We start from the raw sequence: 19270 nt of genomic DNA, 5'->3' as shown, positions 1-19270 counted from the left end.
GTGCAGTTCTGGTCACCCTGTTATAGAAAGGATATTATTAAACTGGAGAGGGCTCAGAAAAGAATTACCAGCATGTTGCTGGGAATGGAGGGGGTGAGGTACAAGGAGAAGCTAGATAGGCTGGGACCTTTGTCATTGGAGCATAAGAGGTTGAGGGGTGACCTTTATTGAAGTTTTTAAAATCATGTGAGGCATAGATAAAGTGAATAACAAAGATCTTTTGCCTAAGCTGGGAGAATTCAAAACTGGGGGGACATTTTTAAGCTGAGAGGAGAAAAATGTTTTAATTTTTGCATCTATCTTATGCTTCATGGAATCACTAAAACTGCAGAGTGAAGCTGAAAATTCGGGTTGTAATCCCCTGGGATGGCTTAACTTTAGAAATAATTGAATAAATATATAAATATACAGATTTCTTTGATAAAATCCAGATTTTAAAAAGAATTGCCCCTGGAATTCCCAAGGCAATGTTAATTAAAGCAACAGATCCAATTGTATGAACTATGAATAGGTTAGAATTTGCATTAGTTTATTTTTTTATAGCCTGTGACACAGTGGGTGGTGTCCTGCCTCTAACCAACTGTTAAAAACCCAGTTCAGAACTTCATGGCTAAAGAAAGTACAAACATTATGCAGCCAAACCGATTGTTTATTAACTTGCAAATAGTTCCAACACTTGCCAATGACAGACCATAAGAGTGGAAGAGGTTTCTAGTCATCCAGTGGACATGAATGTAGAAGTACAAGTTGCCAAAGCAATCCTGAATGATCTGTAACACATCACCACCACTATTTGTATTATTTTTTTATTTCAAAAATATACTTTATTCATATATATTTAATCTATACAATTGGACATGTCATCATTCTGTAAACATTCCATTTCTTTGCATATCGAAACAGGGTGATCATTCGTATTCACAGGTTGGTGCGATTCCATTGAGCTGAGGCGCCAGCGGAGCCCAAATGACTGCGCGGGCCCCCTGTTCTTCTTAGGCAGGCAGATGTTAGACGGTGGTCTTTCCCCACCGCTCCTTGGCGGCAGCTGCCCCAAGCTTCAGCGCGTCCCTCAACACGTAGTCCTGGACCTTGGAATGTGCCAGTGTACAACACTCAGTCGGGGTCAACTCCTTCAGCTGGAAGATCAACAGGTTTCGGACCACCCAGAGAGCGTCCTTCACCGAGTTGATGATCCTCCAGGCGCAGTTGATGTTCGTCTCGGTGTGCGTCCCGGGGAACAGGCTGTAGAGCACGGAGTCCCGCGTCACGGCGCTGCTCGGGACGAACCTCGACAGACACCACTGCATTCCTCTCCAGACTTCCTCTGCATAGGCACATTCCAGAAGGAGGTGTGTGACAGTCTCGTTCCCCCCCGCAGCCGCTTCGAGGGCAGCGTGCGGTGCGGCAGAGAGTCCGGGCGTGCATAAATGATCTCACAGGCAGAGCCCTTCTCACCACCAGCCAAGCCATGTCTTGGTGCTTGTTGGAAAGTTCTGGCGATGAGGCATTCTGCCAAATGGCTTTGACAGTCTGCTCAGGGAACCGCTCGACAGGATCTGCCCTCTCCTTTTCCCGAAGGGTCTCAAGGACACAATGTGCTGACCACTTCCTGATGGACTTGTGGTCAAAGGTGTTTTTCTTGATAAATTTCTCCACGAAGGACAGGTGGTACGGAACGGTCCAACTACTCGGAGCGTTCCGCGGCAGCGAGGCCAGGCCCATCCTTCGCAACACCGGGGACAGGTAGAACCTCAGTACGTAGTGACACTTGGTGTTTGTGTACCGGGGATCCACGCACAGCTTGATGCTGCCACACACAAAGGTGGCCATCAGGGTGAGGGTTGCATTGGGTGTGTTTTTTCCCCCATTGCACCGGTCTTTGTACATTACATCTCCTCGGACCCGGTCCATCTTTGATCTCCACACGAAGTGGAAGATGGCCCGGGTGACTGCGGCGGCACAGGTTCTGGAGATAGGCCAGACCTGTGCCACGTATAACAATACAGAGAGTACCTCACACCTGATGACCAGGTTCTTACCCGCGATGGAGAGCGACCGTTGCTCCCATCTGCCTAGTTTCTGTCTCACCTTCCTGATCCGCTCCTCCCAGGTCTTGGCGCACGCCCCAGCCCCCCCAAACCAAATACCCAGCACCTTCAGGTGGTCAGTCCTGACGGTGAAGGGGATAGAGGATTGGTTGGCCCAGTTCCCGAAGAGCATGGCTTCGCTCTTGCCTCGGTTTACCTTGGCCCCCGAGGCCCGTTCGAACTGGTCACAGATGCACATGAGTCTGTGCACGGACAGCGGATCCGAGCAGAAAACAGCGACGTCGTCCATGTACAGGGAGGCCTTAACCTGCAGACCCCCACTGCCAGGAATAGTCACCCCTCTCAGGCTCGCATCCTTCCTGATGGCTCTATGCAACACACAAACAAGGCAGGAGAGAGAGGGCAGCCCTGCCTGACTCCAGATCTGACTGGGAAGCTATCTGATTCCCACCCATTGATTGAGACTGCACTGACAATGTTGGTGTAGAGCAGTCTGATCCAATTAGCGATTCCCTCCCCGGAGCCCATTTTGTAGAGGACATCCCTCATATACGTATGCGATATCCTGTCAAAGGCTTTCTCCTGGTCCAGGCTGATGAAGCAGGTGTCCACCCCCCTGTCCTGCACGTAGGCAATCGTATCTCTGAGGAGTGCGAGACTCTCAGCGATCTTCCTGCCCGGTACAGCACAGGTTTGGTCAGGGTGAATCACCGATCCCAGAGCAGACCTGACCCGGTTGGCGATGACCTTTGACAAGATTTTGCAGTCTGTGTTTAACAGTGAGATCGGTCTCCAATTTCTAATTTCTTCCCTCTCCCCCTTCCGCTTGTAGATGAGGGTGATGATGCCTTTCCTCATGGATTCACTCATGGTACCTGCCCGAAGCATACTGACATACACCTCCAGCAGGTCCTGACCAATCAAGTCCCGAAGAGCGGAATAGAGCTCGACCGGTAAGCCGTCGCTTCCGGGAGTTTTATTCTTTTCGAAGGACTCGAGGGCCTTGGTCAGCTCATCCAGAGATAGCGGCTGGTCCAGCCTCTCTCGTGTTCCGTCGTCTAGGACCTCCTTGATAGAGGACAGGAACGACTGGGAGGCCGCGCTGTCGGTTGGCTTCGAGTCATACAGACTGGCATAGAAGGATTTGCTGATCCTCATGATGCCAGCCTGAGATGTATTATTGTGTTAACCTGCATATTATGTGAAGTAGGATTCCCATTGCAGACTGGCACATTCCAAGGTCCAGGACTACATGCTAAGGGACACACTAAAGGTTAGGGTGGCTGTAACTAAGGTGCAGTGAGGAAAGACCACTAAGATCTTTCTGCCGAAGTCCAATGAATGCCTATTCAGTTGTCAGATACCCTTGTTGCCTGAAAATGTGAATATTTTCTTCCTGCATGAGGTAAAAAATGCCTTTGTAATTTGTATGATTTGGAGATGCCGGTGTTGGACTGGGGTGTACAAAGTTAAAAGTCACACAACACCAGGTTATAGTCCAACAGGTTTAATTGGAAGCACACTAGCTTTCGGAGCGACGCTCCTTCATCAGGTGATTGTGGAGGGCTCAATCCTAACACACAGAATTTATAGTAAAAATTTACAGTGTGATGTAACTGAAATTATACATTGAAAAATTGATTGTCTGTTAAGCCTTTCATCTGTTAGAAAACAGTGATAGTTTCACTTCTTTCATGTGTAAATCATAAAACTTTTTTTTTAAAAAGTTGCATTCTTGGGTTAGCTGTTAACAATGGTGATAACTAGACAATATGTTGAAGGTGTTGGTCCCCGTGTTCTCTATCTATGCCATGATGTTTAGATTGATTCCCTCCCAGCTGGGGAACACCTCAGTGGTCCAGGACATTCAGCCTCGGACTTTCAGGTGACCATCCTCCAAGGTGGACTTCGGAGGCAGCAGAGAAAAGTGGCTGAACAGAGGCTGATAGCTAAGTTCCGTACCCATAGGGAGGGCCTCAACCGGGACCTTGGGTTCATGTCACATTACAGGTGACCACCATTGCACTACACACACACACAGATACTCCTACACACACACACTCACACACACACAGAGGCACTTCTATACACACATACACACAGACACACATAAACACAGACATGCACACAGACACCCATACACACCCTTACAGACACACACACTCCCACACTCACACATGCACCCCTCACAGACTTAAGACACTCTGCACTCACTATACACACATACACTTTCTCACACTCACAACCCTCAATCCAGACAGACAGACACACACACACACACACACACACAGACAAAAATCCACATGCACGCATATATCTTGTGGGGTGAATTTGTACTTGCAGGGTTACATTGCACTTTCCTCAAAAACTGCACGCATTCATATAGATTTCTGAGCTCAAATACTGCATGAATTTATGTAAAACTCCATTATCTCACTTTTTAGATTAGAATCAATCTAAACATCATGGCATAGACAGAGAACACAGGGGGCTAACACCTTCAACATATTGTCTAGCTATCACCATTGTTAACAGCTAACCCAAGAATGCAACTTTTTTTTAAAAAAGTTTTGTGATTTACACATGAAAGAAGTGAAACTATCACTGTATTCTAACAGATGAAAGGCTTAACAGACAATCAATTTTTCAATGTATATTTCAGTTACATCACACTGTAAATTTTTGCTATAAATTCTGTGTGTTAGGATTGAGCCCTCCACTACCACCTGATGAAGGAGCATCGCTCCAAAAGCTAGTGTGCTTCCAATTAAACCTGTTGGACCATAACCTGGTGTTGTGTGCTTTTTAACTTTGTAATTTGCAATTGCATGATAGCACTATGGGATAAAAAATTCCAATGTATCATTTGTGTTTCATTTTCCTTTTTGGAAAGACTGGACAAATCAGAATGAGAGCATTTATATATATATATATATATATATATATATAGTTATAGACGGTTCTCTAAATGAATAAAATATATTTTTGCAATAAAAATTACTTGGAGTAGATTAATCCTATAAATGCCTATATGCATGTGAAAACTGGGGAAATTATTTACTGGGTTACTGTGCTTTGTAAATTTAAAGTCAAGGTTGTATTTATTGAAACAAAAGTGTGATAATTGCACTTTATATCCAAATCTCTGAATTCTGACTTTGTGAGATTAAGTTGGTTTTTGACCCTCACTATTTTTCCTTCCTCTTCCTTTCCCATTTATCCAAAGTGAAAGTCTAATTTGTTCGTTTCTTCACCTACAACTCTTCCTTTAACTCCCTGTGCAACAGTGACTGCCATGAGGAATCAATCAATTTCAATGCCTCCATGAAGGGAGAGAGCACACTTAGAAATGATATCTTGAATGCACGTCTGTTCTTCTTTGCATGAGTGAGGTTCAGCTCAGTCAGTAGTCCAAGGGAAAAAATTATGGAAAAGAATTAACTGCGGATGAAGTGGTCACAGAATTCTCTGGAGAGGGGCTAGTTGACATGGATTTGTGTTGGAGTAGATCTGAGATCATAAGAAAAATGACTTATCTTGCTCTTTGCATTTTTCCAAGTGCTTTCCACAATATTGTCACTTCTGAAATGCAGTCAGTATTATGACAAAAAGCATAGACTCAGGTGGTTTTAAGAGTGGCGGAGTAGATGTCATAGAGTCAGAGAGATCTACAACACAGAAACAGACCCTTCAGTCCAACTTGTCCATGCTGACCAGATATCCCAACCTAATCCAGTCCCATTTACCAGCAGTTGGCCCTTATCCCTCTAAACCTTTCCTATTCATGTACCTATCCAGATGTCTTTCAAATATTGTAATTGTACCAGGTTCCACCACTTCCTCTGGTAACTCATTCCATACACACACCACCCTTTGTGTGAAAAAGTTGTCCTTATGGTCCCTTTTAAATCTTTCCCCTCTCACCCTAAACTTATGCCCTGTAGTACTGGACTCTTCAACCCAGGGAAAAGACCTTGTCTATTCACCCATGCCATGCCACTCATGATTTTATAAATCTCTATAAGGTCACTGCTCAGCCTCTGACACTCCAGGTAAAAAAATACCCAACCTATTCAACCTCTCCCTATAGCTCAAACCCTTCAACCCTGGCAATATCCTTGTAAGTGTTTTCTGAACTATTTCAAGTTTCACAACATCCCTCCTATAGGAGGGAGACCAAAATTGCACACAATATTCCAGAAGTGGCCTAATCAATATCCTGTACAGCTGCAACATGACCTCCCAACTCCTGTACTCAATGCTCTGATCAATAAAGGAAAGCATACTAAATGCCTTCTTCACTATCCTATCTACCTGAGACTCCACTTTCAAGGAACTATGAACCTGCACTCCAAGATCTCTTTGTTCAGCAATACTCCATAGGATCTTACCATTAAGTGTATAAGTCCTGCTCTGATTTGCTTTTCCAAAATGCAGCATGTCGCATTTATCTAAATTAAACTTTATCTGCCACTCCTCGGCCCATTGGCCCATCTGATCAAGATCCTGTTGCACTCTTGAGGTAACCTTCTTTGCTGTCCACTACACCTCCAATTTTGATGTCATCTGCAAACTTACTAACTATACCTCCTATGTTCACATCCAAATCATTTACATAAATGATAAAAAGCAGTGGACCCAACACTGATCCTTGTAACACACCACTGACCACCGGCCTTCAGTCTGAAAAGCCCTCCACCACCACCCTCTGTCTTCTAGCTTTGAGCCAGTTCTGTGTCCAAATGGCTAGTTCTCCCCATATTTCATGAGATCTAACCTTGCTAACTAATCTACATGTTGACATCTTTCAGACACAAAAGCATAAGGCAAACTCCAGTAACGTTTTGAGGGGAAATGATGGTTCTTCTACTCAATGCACAGCATTTCCAAATGATTGGAAAATTTATAATTTATAACCTTTCCACATTGCATAGTATCATAGTTTTGTGAGGTTTTTCGGTCCATAGTCTTAAGTGCTGGTCATTAAGCACTTATCCACTCTAATGCCTTTTCCAGCACCTGACTCATAGTCTTATATACTATGGAATCTCAAGTGTGCATCTAAATAGTTTTTAAATGTCTTGAGTGTTCCTGCCTTGACCACCTAGTTTTTTAGACAATAAGTTCTAGATACCCACTGCACTCATTGTGGGGAAAAAAATCCTCCAATCCTCTCTAAACCTCCTGCTCCATACCTTAAATATGTACCCTCTGAGGAGATATGAGAGGTTGTTGGCGGATAGGATCAGGGTAAACCCTAAAGTTTCTATAGGTATTTAAGGAATAAAAGAATGACGAGAGTAAGATTAGGGCCAATCAAGGATAGTAGTGGGAAGTTGTGTGTGGAGTCAGAGGAGATAGTGGAAGCACTAAATGAATATTTTTCGACAGTATTCACTCTAGAAAATAACAATGTGGTCGAGGAGAATACTGAGATACAGGCTACTAGACTAGGTGGGGCTGAGGTTCACAAGGAAGAGGTATTAGAAATCCTACAGATTGTGAAAATAGGTAAGTCCCCTGGGCCGGATGGGATTTATCCTAGGATCCTCTGGGAAGCCAAGGAGGAGATTGCCGAGCCTTTGGCATTGATCTTTAAATCGTCATTGTCTACAGGAATAGTGCCAGAAGACTGGAGGATAGCAAATGTGGTTCCCCTGTTCAAGAAGGGGAGTAGAGACAACCCTGGTAATTATACACCAGTGAGCCTTACTTCAGTTGTTGGTAAAGTGTTAGAAAAGGTGATAAGAGATAGGATTTACAATCATCTAGAAAAGAATAATTTGATTAGGGATAGTCAGCACGGTTTTGTGAAGGGTAGGTCATGCCTCACAAACCTTATTGACTTCTTTGAGAAGGTGACAAAACAGGTAGATGAGAGTAAACCGGTTGATGTGATGTATATGGATTTCAGCAAGGCATTCGATAAGGTTCCCCACAGTAGGCTATTGTACAAAATGCGGAGGAATGGGATTGTGGGAGATATAGCAGTTTGGATCAGTAATTGGCTTTCTGAAAGAAGACAGAGGGTGGTGGTTGATGGGAAATGTTCATCCTGGAGTCCAGTTACGAGTGGTGCACTGCAAGGGTTGGTGTTGGGTCCACTGCTGTTCATCATTTTTATAAACGACCTGGATGAGGGCGTAGAAGGGTGGGTTAGTAAATTTGCAGACGACACCAAGGTCGGTGGAGTTGTGGATAGTGACGAAGGATGTTGTAGGTTACGGAGAGACATAGAAAAGCTGCAGAGCTGGACTGAGAGGTGGCAAATGGAGTTTAATGCGGACAAGTGTGAGGTGATTCACTTTGGTCGGAGTAACTGGAATGCAAAATACTGGCCAAATGGTAAGATTCTTGGTAACATAGATGAGCAGGGAGATGTCGGTGTCCATGTACACAGATCCTTGAAAGTTGCCACCCAGGTTGACAGGGTTGTTAAGAAGGCATACAGTGTTTTGACTTTTATTAATAGAGGGATCGAGTTCCGGAACCATGAGGTTATGCTGCGGCTGTACAAAACTCTGGTGTGGCCGCACTTGGAGTAATGTGTACAGTTCTGGTCACCACATTATAAGAAGGATGTGGAAGCTTTGGAAAGCGTGCAGAGGAGATTTGCTAGGATGTTGCCTGGTAGGGAGGGAAGGTCTTATGAGGAAAAGCTGAGGGACTTGACGCTGTTTTCGTTAGAGAGAAGGTTGAGAGGTGACTTAATAGAGACATATAAGATAATCAGAGGGTTAGATAGGGTGGACAGGGAGAGCCTTTTTCCAAGAATGGTGATGGCGAGCATGAGGGGGCATAGCTTTAAATTGAGGGGTGATAGATATAGGACAGATGTCAGAGGTAGTTTGTTTACTCAGAGAGTAGTAAGGGTATGGAATGCTTTGCCAGCATCGGTAGTAGATTCACCAACTTTAAGTACATTTAAGTCGTCATTGGACAAGCATTATGGACGTACATGGAATAGTATAGGTTAGATGGGCTTCAGATTGGTATCACAGGTCAGTGTAACATCAAGAGCCGAAGGGCCTGTACTGTGCTGTAATGTTCTATGTTCTATGTTATTGACCCTCTGCTAAGGAGAAAGAAACTCCCTATCTATCCTGTCTTTGCCTCTCAGAACTTTGTGTATCTCAATCAAACAGCCCTCAGTCTTCTCCACTCTAAGGAAAACATCCCCAGATTATCAAGTCTCCCTTCATAACTGAATTGCTCAAGCCCAATCAACATCCTGGTGAATTTCTTCTCGTGCAGCCATGTTCTTTCAATAATGTGGAGACTCCTAAAATATTTATTTTGAAATGACAACAAAGATGGATTGAGTGTCAACAGTGAAGCACCAGCAAGTGGGGTGAACAATAGGTGGATACAAGAAACTAGGCCCCAGGCGCGGGATGGAGCAAAAGTATCAGTAAAAGGAATGGACGGTGTGTCAATGGCAATCAACAGTTGATCTTCCATAATTACACCGGCACCACTCCCCACCTCTTCCTCCGCTACATTTTTGACTGCATTGGCGCCACCTCGTGCTCCCGCAAGGAGGTTGAGCAATTCATCAACTTCACCAACACATTCCACCTTGACCTTAAATTTACCTGGACCATCTCTGACACCTCCCTCCCCTTCCTGGACCTCTCCATCTCCATTAATGACGACTGACTTGATACCGACATTTTTTACAAACCCACCGACTCTCACAGCTACCTGGATTACACCTCTTCCCACCCTACCTCCTGCAAAAATGCCATCCCGTATTCCCAATTCCTCCACATTTGCCTTTTCTGCTCCCAGGAGGACCAGTTCCACTACAGAACACACCAGATGGCCTCCTTCTTTAGAGATCGCAATTTCCCTTCCCACGTGGTTAAAGATGCCCTCCAACACATCTCGTCCACATCCCGCACCTCTGCCCTCAGACCCCACCCCTCCAACCATAACAAAGACAGAACGCCCCTGGTGCTCACCTTCCACCCCACCAACCTTCGCATAAACCAAATCATCTGCCGACATTTCCGCCACCTCCAAACAGACACTACTACCAGGGATATATTTCCCTCCCCACTCCTTTCCACCTTCTGCAAAGACCGTTCCCTCTGTGACTACCTGGTCAGGTCCACGCCCCCCTACAACCCACCGTCCCATCCTGGCACCTTCCCCTGCCACCGCAGGAATTGCAAAACCTGCGCCCACACCTCCTCCCTCACCTCCATCCAAGGCCCTAAAGGAGCCTTCCACATTCATCAAAGATTTACCTGCACATCCACCAATATCATTTATTGTATCCATTGCTCCCGATGCGGTCTCCTCTACATTGGGGAGACTGGACGCCTCCTAGCAGAGCACTTTAGGGAACATCTCTGGGACACCCGCACCGATTAACCACACCGTCCTGTGGCCCAACATTTCAACTCCCCCTCCATTCTGCTGAGGACATGGAGGTCCTGGGCCTCCTTCACTGCTGCTCCCTCACCACCAGATGCCTGGAGGAAGAATGCCTCATCTTCCGCCTCGGAACACTTCAACCCCAGGGCATCAATATGGGCTTCAACAGTTTCCTCATTTCCCCTTCCCCCACCTCACCCCAGTTCCAAACTTCCAGCTCAGCACTGTCCCCATGACTTGTCCTACCTGCCTATCTTCTTTTCCACCTATCCACTTCACCCTCCCCCCTGACCTATCACCTTCATCCCCTCCCCCACTCACCTATTGTACTCTATACTACTTTCTCCCCACCCCCACCCTCCTCTCACTTATCTCTCCACCCTTCAGGCTTCCTGCCTGTATTCCTGATGAAGGGCTTTTGCCCGAAACATCGATTTTACTGCTCCTCGGATGCTGCCTGAACTGCTGTGCTCTTCCAGCACCACTAATCCAGAATCTGTCAATGGCAATATCTGGAGGAGCATTGGACAGTAAAAAGAAGCCTTCTCCAGGCCCTGCAATGAGGTGCCTTCCCAGTGGCCTAGCATGGCAGTTTTCAGTGGTGGTTTCTGGCCCAGTATTCCAGGTTGTGGTGCTGGAAAAGTACATCAGGTCAGGCATCAATCGTGGAGCAAGAGAATTGATGTTTCGGGCATAAACCTTTCGCCTAATGAAGGGCTTTTGCCCAAAACATCGATTTGCCTGCTCCTCAGGTGCTGCCTGACCTGGTGTGCATTTCCAACATGACACACTTGACTTTGATCCTAACTTTCTCTCAGTATTCCAGCAGTCTGGTGTGGCTGTCTCATCTCTGTTGTGTCTTCAGGATATTCCATCGTTCTTTAATCAGCTTTTCCCAAGCTCAGAAACCTTTAACTGAACTTGATGGACTTGTTTTAATTTTAATTTTCTTCTTATTATATATGACTTCTGTCATTAATATATGCATATGGTAGGGTGACTTATAAAACTTCTCACTATTTTATTTACGTAAAAGTGCACGTGACAACAAATTTTTACTCTATTCTAATTTATATTCTATTCTAATGCTTGGTATCTTTGGATTTGATTATTTAAAAATTTGAGAAAGATGGGATAGCTTAGTCCAATTGAAAAAATGCAGCCAAAAGCAGTTTTTATTTTGTATGAAGAACAGGGTGGGTTTTGCTCAGATTGGCTTAACTTGTGTTTTCTAGAGATTACTTTTGACATGATGTGTCAGGATAATCTGTTGCGTGGTTTCCGAAGTGCATTAAGTAAAGATATATTTTCAAATTGTCCTAACTAAGCTGCTATTGTTATACCTACATCCAGCACAGTAGCTGAAACCTAGATGTTGGGTGGGGACAGAGCAGAGGAACTGCTCCTGACGATGTGGGAACAGGGCTCGGGGCTGGAAGCAATAAGTAGGTAATAGGAGGGGAGATGTGGAAAAGAAATGAAAGAACACACTTGCCTTTACACCATTAAAACAACAGACTGGAAATTCAGTCAGTCCAGGGTCAGTCTGAAAATTATATTCCTTGTACAGCTCCTTACGCAGCATCTGTTTTACATTGGCTTTATTTTGGATTCATGAAAGCAAAAGTGTATTTCATCAAATGTAATGTGTTTCATTAAACATGTAAAAAAAATTACATTTATGTAGCACCTTTTCATGATCTCAAGAATCTCCAAATAATTTCTACAGCCCATTAAATACTTCTGAATTACTATCATTATTGCAATGTAGGAAATAATGTTACCAATTTACTCACAACAAGTTCCCTAAAAGCAGAAATATAATATGATGAGAGAGTCTGTTGGTTGAGGCATAACTATTGGTAAAGACATGCATCCTTCTTCAAAATATTGTCAGGGGATGTTGAAAGGTTGTTTCCAAATTCTTCCTCTTGTGATAAGGATCTTTTAATGTAAATATTTACTTCTCACATGCTGAATATATATTGATATCATGCAATTATTATTTCTATTTTATTGAAGTAATTTAGTCACCATAGGAATGAGCCTTTAACTTAATGGTCTCATCCTTGCTCTGAGTCAGAAACACAATGGGTAAAGAGAGCCCCAATTAGTTCAGATATATGGAGTTCCTGGTATGAATTCTGGTTATCATTCACTGGGGTACATGCATCCAATGCATGCTGATGACCCTTTTGTTAAATTAATTGTGCAAATCCATAAACCCCTTCCACCATGTTTTCTTTTAGTTCAGTGTTGCATGGAATGCAATTGTCATCATCAAAGTCCACATTTGTTTCTCATTCCCTATTGCCTTCAATGATGGTGGGAGCCATTGCAGTGTAGCCATACAAAAAGATGCTGTTAAAAAAGGAGTTTAGAATTTTGACACAGTAATAATGAAGTGACAGTAACATTGCTTCAGGTCTTGGTGATGTACTGCTTGGAGGATAGCTTGAGATATTGGTCTTCCCATGCATTTGCAGTCCTGTCTTTCTGAGTCTTCCAGGTCACTGATCTAGGATATGCAAATGGAAGCATGGAAATCTGACACTGTAGAAGCAGGCCATTCGGCTCATCGAGTCCACACCAACCTTCCGAAGAGCATTCCATTCAGAGCTATCCCCTTACCCTATCCCTGTAACCCTGCATTTCCCATGGTCAATTCAACTAACTTGTACATCCCTTGGACTGTGGGAGGAAACCAGAACACTTGGCAGAAATCCATGCCAACACAGGGAGAACATGCAAAATCCACACAGACAGTCACCCAAGATTGGAATCAAACCCAACTTCCTGGCACTATGAGGCAACAGTGCTAACCACTGGGCCACTGTGACAGAGGCTTGGTAGTTTGTTGCACTACATCTTGTACTTGGCACATATTGCTGCCACAGTGTGTTGGTGGCGAAAGGAGTGAATGTTGATATTGGTGAATGAAATGGACACTGAAAATGTTTTTGACTGGTACAAAGATTATTATATACATGGAGGAGTATTCACTGTTCAGGTTATCTGCTTATTGTTAATCAGCCAGTGCAGCATCTCTTCACACAACTTTGAAGGGGAAAAACGTCTTGAATTATCCAGACCCTCCATTTTTCTTTGACCATGTTAGTGTCAATCTTGTCAGCTAAATTAGATCTAAATTATAGTTACCCTCGTAGTCACAGTGATTCAGCAGCTCCTTTTTACGCAAGTCCTGGAGAAAAGGCAATTGAGTACTATGTAAAGTGGCTCATCAAATTGTCATGAGCACATTTTGCACTATTACCAAAGAACAATTTTAACCTCTTCAGCTGCAGCCGAACCATAAATTGTGCCATTTACTACCATCTTTGTTTCGTAGCTAAGGGCTCATTCGAATTAATATATGATGCCAGATCAATAGTTCCCATCAGCAGTTGACTAGATTAGATTAGATTAGATTACCTACAATATGGACGTTGTCTAAACTATTGTTTAAAGTTGGCTTATTATACAGAATTCAATACCCCAAATGAAAAACAGGAGAAACTAAACCATTCAGTAATAAATTCTTTATTGATTTGAAATTCTGAACAGTTAAAGCTGATTAGAATACAATCATTCTAGACCAATGTTGACTATAATTAAGTTCTTTGACACTGAGTGCTCAATCTATGTTTGAGTTATGCTGGCACACAACATGTTAAGTGCTTACATCACAAGGTAAACAAACAAATTTAATAAACACTAGACTGCACATTTGATAGCTCTTAGTCATTGTACTTCAGTAGATATTCTTAAATTTAGCATGATTATTTCAATGAACATACAATATTTCTAAATTAGCATTTCAAAGTTTTATGTAGTGTTTTGATATCAATAATACAATATACAATACTTAATGCATGTAAATGAAGTCTAATCAGCCAGCCAGAAATCTATTGTTAGTCAGAATTAACTACATTAAGAGAAGGAATGAACTATTCAGCTATCTGAGCCTGCTTTGCTGTGCAATAAGACCATAAATGATCTGCATCTCAGTGCATTTACCCAACCTGCTTCTTTATACAAGACAAAATGGTAATGGACTGCACACTCTGATATAGAAATGTAAAAAATGTTCTAGATTTATCATTAGACTGAAGTGGACTAGAGTTTTCATGCCGACTTGATCAATATTAAGCAATGAGATTACAAGTGAAGTTAGAAATGTAAATGAACTTCACGCTTTTCCAAAGGAAGTCCCAGAAAGGAGTTGTGGGTGTGAGATTTTAAAAGATAATTGTTTTAATCTGTATCTTGAACCTCTTCAATGTTAAATGGAGCAGGTGACCTCCTAATATTTTTCCTGGATGGTAAACCAATGTGACCTGTTTGCCACGGGGACTGGGGCCCCAAGGGATGAAACTCAAATGCCTGCTTTCCCAAGTGGAGAGAGAAAGGAGCAGCTAACTTTCTGACTAATTCTGAGGACAGAATTTAATGCCTTCTCTTGAGGCAGATTTGTTGTTCAGTGGGGCATTTGATCATGGGATTCTGAACCTTCCTGTCTCTATCCTGATTAAGTCTAGGGTGGGAAGGCTTGTTGATTACTTTTTCCAGAACAAATTGAGCCCCTTAATTGGATATTTAATGCCCACTGTGGGCATAATCCTACTGCCACTGGCATTAATCCAGCAGTAGGTAAGAGTTTCACCATGTGGGGAGCATGAAGAGGAAACCCTTTTGATAATGCCTATTCAAAAGGGGTCTCTCACTCAAAGCCACAATATCTGATTGATGAATCTAGCATTGAGAAATGAGGGGAATGAGGCTAAGAATGGTACTTCTGCCTTTGATGACAAACTCCCTTCCCATGGTCTCTGATTCATGACCTCTCTCCAATGATCACTGGCCTGGCTCCCTCAGAGATGCTGAGCCTTGGGGACCACAGGATGCATGATCAGCAGTTACCACTGCTTTCCACTGCAACAATGTACAGCTGCCAGCCTTTGATATGCCAGCAGCTGTGATAGGCATTGTTTCCACGTTTTGAATCCAGAAAATGGCAGCTATACTGCAGTTATGTACCTGATCAGATTTCATTCAATAGGTGTCCCAAAAATGGGCAATATCAGGCTCTCAAGCTGGTGAAGCAGACCACTTTTATTCTACGCAGAGACCAAAATCCCAAAGAGAGAGAGAGAGAGGCAGGGAAATAGTAACTTCTGAGAAGCTATCAAGTCTAGTGCAGAAATGTTTCAATACTTTTCTGATCAAAGTATTGAAACATTTCAGTATTTAATGACACTGAAATATTTGCTTTGGAATGGTTGGGAAAAGGAATTGTCAGAGTAGCTTTGAAACTGATTCTCAAAACTAAGTGAACTGACCTTTGACAGACACTGGACATCTTGGTGAAACAAACCTCTTGGAAGATGGAAGTAAAAACTGCAATTCTGTAGAGAATGTATTGTACTGTATTGTATAAATGTGGGAGGTGAGTAGGGGGATTCTTGATTACGTTAGGTTGGGTGTGGAGATGATCAATTTCTACAGAAGAACTACACCAATATTTACTCAAGGTCAATTTTAAATTTTTCAATTGAGTCTTAACACATGAAATGTTGCCATGTAGTCCATCAAGTCTTTCACTGGGAATTAAGTATCTTTAAAATTGCTATCTGTCTCTCTACGGATCATAACAAAGTGTACCTTTTTTTTAAGCTAGTAACTTTGCAGGGTTAAATTAAAATTAAAATTGCTGAAGCTTTAAAATGTTGACATTTTGGACTGATCATGGACATTCTTTTTCCTCAGCCAATAAAATGCAGTGGATTTTGTGCCGGTAGTCAGGGACCTGTGTTGGGTGCAGTGTGTAAACAGGCCATGTGGAAATGGAACCAGGCCTAAATGGGAATAGTTGCTTTTTTAAGCTGTCCTTTTTATTTACTGTCTGTTTGCAGCAAGTGAAATAAATTGAAAAAGACCTCTTACTTGTCCACCAGCCACACGTGTAAAGGATGACTATTTCTTTCAATCCAGATTACAATGAGGGAAACTGCAATCACCATGATTTCAAATTATTCTATTTCTCTATCAATGACTTCATACAAAGCTGTTGACTCATTTGTTAGGGTACTGGGGCAAGTCACCATCAAGTGTTTCATCTGAGAAACCATTGTTTGATATTGAGTCCATCAAACTCCTGAGCTATTAGCTTTTGAGATGAGTCTCTGCTTGATGAAAAACAATCTGTGCACCTCCTGCTATCCCACTCCCACCAATTCCAAGGGTTCTTTTACCAAGATTGTTTGGTATTTGTGGGTAAAAGGATGCTGCCACCAATCATCCTTGATTGACTGCATCTAAGGGTTTAATTGGGCTACAGTATTGGAGGATCAAACACTATTGACCCTTAGCAAAACATAATTTACTGAATGATGGTAATTAGGCACATGTTACTTTGGAAAGATAGACCTTGTAACAAAGACTGTGGAGTCCTAGGATTAGGTCTTCACTCCATGAGGTCTAGAATGATTTGCATAATCCTAACCAGAACATCATCACATCGAGTGGAATTTAATGTAGTCCTCAACACTAACACTTTCAGAACCATTAGCTTATTCAACACATAACAGTTTTCCCTCTGTCCACTATTGCCTGCTTCAAACTTATCATTCACATATTACTGATCTCGCAATTTTGAGCTTTCATTTCACTCATACTCTTCCAATTAACCTCAACTTGTGTAAGTTACAAATCATTCAGATTGCTGCAAACTATTCTTGCTTGGTCACCTCTGTCAATCTTGATTCTCCTACACTATGCTACATCCACTTCCATTACCAAATTCATCTCCAGGTCCTAAACTTAAATCTGCCTCCAAACCCTCATCAAACTCTATTTTACCAGACTCTCTTCCAGCTTCATATTCAGTCCACTTCTCAGTCACCAAAGTTACACCTTTTCTTCTCTGCTCCACCATTGAGGGGTGTTCTTTCAACTCTACACACTGAGATTTTTCTTCTTACTACCCTTCTCTCCAACTGAGCTTCTTTCACTCTAGTCCATATTTCACTCCTGTGTAGTGGTCATTGTTTTCCTTCTCTTGGAGATTCTTTCAAGCTGTCTTTCTGTTTTTATGGAGTGCTGAATATAACAGGTTAATGAAGAGGGAAGCATATCCAAATTGAACCCAATACCAAATGCTCAGGACAGCAGATTTTCAGTAAACTTTATTAATTCTCATTAACTGCATGTAGTTCACTGCATCAATGCTGTCCTTCAAAATGGTTTTTAGATTTATTAAAATAATTGTTAACAGGGTTTTGGTGAACAATGGAGAAGAAATTCATTATTTTTGCAGGTATTAAGGATATTATTGCATTTGAAAGCTATGTTGCATGACAGTGCACTATAATACTTTGCCACTGTTCAATTGGCTAAAATAAATAATTTCATAATCTGTCAGCATATTTAATAAGGTAAACATGGCAGTATTGAATCATTTATATTAGATTAGATTACTTACAGTGTGGAAACAGGCCCTTCGGCCCAACAAGTCCACACCGACCCGCCGAAGCGCAACCCACCCATACCCCTACATCTACCCCTTTAACCTAACACTACGGGCAATTTAGCATGGCCAATTCACCTGACCCGCACATCTTTGGACTGTGGGAGGAAACCGGAGCACCCGGAGGAAACCCACGCAGACACGGGGAGAATGTGCAAACTCCACACAGTCAGTCACCTGAGTCGGGAATTGAACCCGGGTCTACAGGCGCTGTGAGGCAGCAGTGCTAACCACTGGGCCACCGTGCCGCCCACCATATGAAAGAGAAAATGTCACGAACACATTAATAAATGACATAAAAAATGCCAAACAATTTTCTCTGTGAAATTAAGGTATACCAAATCCACCCACAAATTCTTGATGCACAAATTTTAAATTTTGTAATTTTGTTGTTCCATGATTTTGTACATTTCTAAAACACATTAAACAGACAATAAAATGCTCACTCGTAAAATGCAAAATGACATTCCCAGATTTTCCAGATGTTTCCAGCTCCAAAAACCTTAAAATATATCCATTGGCTTATCTTGTTTGCCTTGCTACATGTCATCATATCCAATTCATGTTTCCTGAATAAATCCTTTTAACTAGACTAAGAGTGAACATGATATGCAGTTTAATTACATTGATAATATAATGTATTGAACACTTACTTGGTTCAAATTAGATGACAACCATATTGTTAAACACTGAAACATTTTGAATATGTTATATCTATTCAAAATAGTAACAGACGTACTTCAGGCAGCTTAAGATACAACTGCATAAATTTAACAAAGACATTATTTTTCAGACAAAAGATGCACGTGCACTATCTGATAATAAAGAAATACATCATAGTAATTATAGCATGTATTTACATTGAGTTTGCCAATAGCTCAGCTAGTATCTGAACAGCTTAGTATAGAACAGAGCCATATGGGAAAGAAAATTCCAAACTGTTAGTCTGCTCGATTGGCTGACCTCAGTCTACATTCTTGTATCTTAATATTCTTATTCGAGACATTTTGCTTGAACATAATTTGAGTTCATAATCAGGCTTTGTCTTTCCTCCATCAAGAACCCTCTGCTACCATTCAGACTTTTGTCCTTATTTAGTTGTAGGAATATTAAAAATTAACTTTTAGTTTTAGTATAGTGCAAAATGATTAATAGAAAGCTATCTGTTACAGCTAAGACACTTACGTTTGTAAAGACTAAGTATCAAGTATTGCAGTAACACATAACAAGCTTCCTGAGGAACTTTAAGTCTTTCAGTATGAATTAGAATCCCTACAATGTGGAAATAAGCCATTTGGCCCAACAAGTTCACACC

The sequence above is a fragment of the Chiloscyllium plagiosum genome, unplaced genomic scaffold, assembly GCF_037043375.1.
Source record: "Chiloscyllium plagiosum isolate Xiang-an unplaced genomic scaffold, Cpla_swu_hap1 HiC_scaffold_15, whole genome shotgun sequence".
NCBI classification, from domain to species: Eukaryota; Metazoa; Chordata; class Chondrichthyes; order Orectolobiformes; family Hemiscylliidae; genus Chiloscyllium; species Chiloscyllium plagiosum.
Note: the sequence above shows the minus strand (reverse complement) of the source record.